Source organism: Ictalurus furcatus, chromosome 7 (genome assembly GCF_023375685.1).
Source record: "Ictalurus furcatus strain D&B chromosome 7, Billie_1.0, whole genome shotgun sequence".
Taxonomy (NCBI): Eukaryota; Metazoa; Chordata; class Actinopteri; order Siluriformes; family Ictaluridae; genus Ictalurus; species Ictalurus furcatus.
The window spans coordinates 26,971,332-26,976,331 of NC_071261.1; the positions used below are offsets into that span (position 1 = coordinate 26,971,332).

The 5,000-nt window shown below is 41.8% G+C and overlaps 1 protein-coding gene across 2 annotated transcripts in view; it reads right to left on the minus strand.

Annotated features, from left to right (window-relative positions):
- The window catches only part of LOC128610330 (phosphofurin acidic cluster sorting protein 1), a 77,910-nt gene that overhangs the window by 61,003 nt on the left and 11,907 nt on the right, over positions 1–5,000 (minus strand). The window contains exon 1 of one of the 2 annotated variants that reach the window (XM_053629577.1): positions 2,797–3,172. The exons of the other annotated variant lie outside the window; for it this stretch is intronic. The gene's annotated coding sequence lies outside the window, so the exon portion shown is untranslated. Of the gene's footprint in view, positions 1–2,796; positions 3,173–5,000 lie in introns of those variants that run through there. 2 annotated transcript variants of the gene reach the window in all.

Genomic DNA, 5,000 nt, shown 5'->3' on the forward strand with positions numbered 1-5,000 from the left:
TTAATGCCTACAAAAAAAGACGTCAAATCGACAGCATCCATTAAGTGCCATTTCATTTGTAATGATTAGAAACGTAAAAAAAATATATCAACATACCACCGATATCTCAGAAATGTATCACGTAATCATTTATCACGGTATCGATATTATATATCGATTTATATCCATCCATATCGATATTATATCGCCCAGCCCCAGTATATTGTGCAGTTATGATACTATTGCTATATTGTGTTCTCAGCATAAAAAGGGGCGTGTCCATAATGAATATAGGCGGGGCTGTTTCACTTGACAGTCTTTAGACTCGGACTACGCTGCAGTTACGGGAACGGCTGGTGTGGAAACGGAAGCCGTTCAGTAATGAAGACGTGTTATGAAGATGTTTGGAGGTAGAGAGGAGACACGCGAACAACAAACCCACGCTCATCAAATCCACCGAGTCCGTTCAGGTGGGATCTGTCTCAGCCGTGTTGTGTGTGTTACGGGACTTTCATCGCAGATGTGAATGCATGCTGGTAATGAGACGGTCCTTAAGTATGACACACACACACACACACGCAAAAATACACACAGAGATACACATATATGCACACGCAAAGAGACACATGCAAACATGCATGCGCACATGTACACAGGGGCACACATAAAAATATGTGCACATGAACAAAGAGGCACACAGTACGGACGGACACACACACTCACACACTCACACACACACAGAGAGACACGCATGCATGCAAAGTGACATTTAGTAAAATTAGTGCAAAATAGACAATGTACTGAAGTATGATGGCCTTTACAAATTCCATTTCCTCTCTCTCTCTCTCTCTCTCACACACACACACCCTCTGAGGAGCTGTTAAGAGGGAGTGAGAGAGTGCCCGGGCCCTTCCTTCCTCGTTCTCTCACTATGTGTCCTCATTCCTGCCCTCCGCTCACAAGCAAACGCTTGCAGGAAGGACAAGTCTGTTCACTTCCTCACGCACAACTTCCCCTCTCCTCAACAGACACCGAAACAGCCCGGGGCCCTCATACACACACACACACACACACAGAGGTGGTGTTAGCTTTTTGACACGCACATAGGGGAGTTTCTGAGGTGGAGTGTTACGAACAGATAACACACATTACGTGGGGGATGTTCATACGTCCACACACACCAAAAAATTGTGTGTGTTTCCCGGCAGATGATGATAAACGAGGAGTCACCAAAGATGTGACACACTCTCACACGAGGCGTGCGATAACAGATGAACTTGGAGAGAGTTCCCGGATAAGTGTGAGAGTCTGCGCATGCACGCCGTTCCGTTTATTAAAACGATTAACTGCTAATGACCCCGCTGTAATCCTGTCAACGGATCAGGGGAGAGAGACGTGAGACAAAAAAAAAAGAGAGAGAGAAAAAGACAGAGACAGACAGAAAGAGAGAGAGAGAGAAAGAGAGAGAGAAATAAAGAGAGAGATAAAGTGAGAAAGAAATAGAGAGAGAACGAGAGAGAGAGAGAAAGAGAGAGAGAGAGATAAAGAGAGAAAGAAATAGAGAAAGAGAACGAGAGAGAGAGAAAGAGAGAGAGAGAGAGAGAGATAAAGAGAGAAAGAAAGAGAGAGAGAGAGAACGAGAGAAAGAGAAATAAAGAGAGAAAGAAATAGAGAGAGAGAGAACGAGAGAAATAAAGAGAGAGATAAAGAGAGAAAGAAAGAGAGAGAATGAGAGAGAGAGAAAGAGAAATAAAGAGAGAGAGAGAAATGAAAAGAAACAGATAGAAATAAAGGGAGAGAAATAGAAAGAGAGAAATAAAGAGAGAAAAATAAAGAGAGAGAGAGGGAGAGAAATAAAGAGAGAAAAATAAAGAGAGAGAGAGGGAGAGAAATAAAGAGGGAGAAAAATAAAGAGAGAGAGAGGGAGAGAAATAAAGAGAGAAAAATAAAGAGAGAGAGAGGGAGAGAAATAAAGAGAGAAATAAAGAGAGAGAAATGAAAAGAAACAGATAGAAATAAAGAGAGAGAAATAAAAAAGAGAGAAATTAAGAGAGAAATAGAAAGAGAGAAATTAAGAGAGAAATAAAGAGAGAGAAATGAAAAGAAACAGATAGAAATAAAGAGAGAGAAATAAAAAGAGAGAAATTAAGAGAGAAATAGAAAGAGAGAAATTAAGAGAGAAATAAAGAGAGAGAAATGAAAAGAAACAGATAGAAATAAAGAGAGAAATAAAGAGAGAAATAAAGAGAGAGAGAGAGAGAGAGAGAGAGAGAGAGAGAGAGAGAGAGCAGTTTATCGAGACAGATGGAATGCAGAAGAAGAGAAAAACAGGAGACAGATGTGCGCAGGTAACACCTAGCACTGACAATAAGTCTGAGAGAAACACTAGGGCATACACACCCAGGGGTCGTGAGAGGAACCCTCATGCCTGTGTTTCATATTTACTTCTTATGTACTTACTTCATATGTACTTCATATTTACACGGTGGCTTAGTGGTTAGCATTTTCGCCTCACGCCTCCAGGGGCGGGGGTTCGATTCCCACCGTGGCCCCTGGCCCCTATATATATATATAAACTTGGTATGAGATATATATATATATATATATATATATATATGGAGACTTTAATATATTTAATGTGACGTGTATATAAATCAAACGTATGAAAATTCATGTTCAGATGAAGTTATTCCTTTAATATCCTGCTGCCGCCGTTTCCGTTAGGGGTTTTGCAATACAGACGCACAGAGAGAGAACAACACGAAACTGAGCAATAGCAGGGCAAGCTGTAGCAGGATTTACGTTTACAGGAAATACCTTAACGCTTAAGAGCGCTGCTGTTACGCAGGAGGCACGCAGATTATTCACGCGCTTAAATACCGTCTCGGACCATCCCGGCTGCGGCGATACGGCGGAGGACTTTCGGTGCCAGTGAATTAAGACCACCTTGTCGTGTTTAAGTCATGATCACAGTGCAGTGGCTTTTCTACATGACTCACAAACTCGAGCGAGAACAGCAGCAGCAGCAGCAGCAGCACAGGGGGTTGAGATGATTAATCCCTAAACAAAGACAGAAGGAAAAAGGAAAACTCGAGCAAAATTTCTCCAAAACATCTGAAATCGGTCCCACTGTTAGTGATATCTCACTGCTGATAAACGCAGACCAGAGCTGGCGTCTGAGCAGGTCGATGTGTCGCAGTGACGTCATTATCTCTGCTCCAGTACTCTGTATGACCGAACGACTGCGGGCGCGACCTCGCTTTTACACGACGGTTCTATAAACAAGGAAATGAACACGGAGCAAGTGATATTTCAGACACAATACGGCTGAACGTTGTTTACTTTTGCTCCGCTAGCGGAAATAGTTCCTGAAGAAGCCACGCTCACTCGATAGCATAAACGACTAGCAGGCTAGCTAGCTCACGCCGATTTCTACATTCGCAGTAAAGATCCGTGTCCCTTCCTTCCTCATCACGCTCATCTCACGAGCTTTCATAATCGTTTTAAGTGGAACGTTATATCGCGGAGAAGTCTCGTTTGCCATGTTCTGTTCCCTGATGACGTCGCGAACGCTGGCGTAACGATTTCGATTCGATTCAACTTTATTTGTATGGCGCATTTTAACAGTGGGCACTGTCACAAAGCAGCTTTAGGGACGTGTAGAAGTAATGGATAGAAATTTAACAATTTATGGATTTTTCCCTTATGAGCAAGAGGTGTTAAGGAAAATCTCCCGAGACAACATGAGGAAGAGACCGTGAGAGGAACCGGACTCAGAAGGGAACCCGTCCTCATCTGGGGAACAGCGGATAGTGTGAAAGTGAAGGGAAGTTCATTACGGTTTTATATGAAGTCTGTTCTGTCGAACCAGTCCGATCCATTGTTCACTAAAGGAGACGTTATTAGCGTTAGCATTAGTATACAATAACAGCGTCTTCATGTTTGCTCGACGTGTTTTTCAACTGCGAGGTGACTGTGTGTAGTAGCAGGAGAGTTACACAACGGCCTTGTGATCTTTTCTTCTTGTTTTTTTAAAGAATAGTTTAGAGTGTTGTTGCAGGTGTGGCGCAGCACTGTGAGGTACGCTGGGCTTCGTGAGAAGAGAAGAAGAAGTGTGAGAAAAAAATTTTCATCCTCTGATCGTTGACGGAGAGAAGAAAGTAAAACAAACATTATTTAAGATTCGGTCTGATTAACAGTGTGCACTGAGGCTCTCCGAGATCTTAAAGCTGGTGTGTGTAATATTTCAAAGTGTTTCTAGAGCTGGAATAAAATACACTTTTGATTCTTGTAGGAGGAATAAACATGAATCGCAATATTATCATGTAATGGATCGGTCTGGATTTTCCATTTCATGCTCATGTTTATATTTTTTTTTCTTTTAAACAAGAGGGAGCCTGTGCAGTTTTAATAGAGGGGGATGGGCTCAGTTGAAGGCGGAGTCTTGCCGATCTCTGCGTTTCACTTACTGTGGGAAGTGGGAACTTGCTCATTTTCAAGCTTCATGAGTTGGAGCAGGCAAAAATTCCAACCTGGGGGGGTGTTTTCTTTGGTTTTCCTAGTTGGAGGTCGGAAATGGCAAGATTTCGTCGAATGCAGCAAACGTTTTTAACTACAAACTGCTCCTTTAACAGGTCAGAGAAGTCGATATTGTTTTTGATGGACAAGTCTGCATGAGATTTTCTGGAATATTCTGAAATCTTTCCCTGGTTTCCTGAAGCAGTCTCGAATGCATAAATTTCACCAATTTAAAATGGATATTGTGAATTGATTCTGCCCAAAAGTTGTGTGTATATTGTTAGTATTTTGTCTTCTGGGAGACATGTAACTATCTTATTTAGCGTCTGAAGGGCAGTACTAAATGGAGGGGAAAAAAAAAAAAAAAAGATCTTTAAACAAAATAACAATTTAAACTGATCATCCTGTTCAAAAGTTTACACCCCCCTGGCTCTTAATGTATCGTGTTGCCTTCTTGAGCATCAGTGAATGTTTTGCACCTTAAATAATAGTCGTGTACGAGT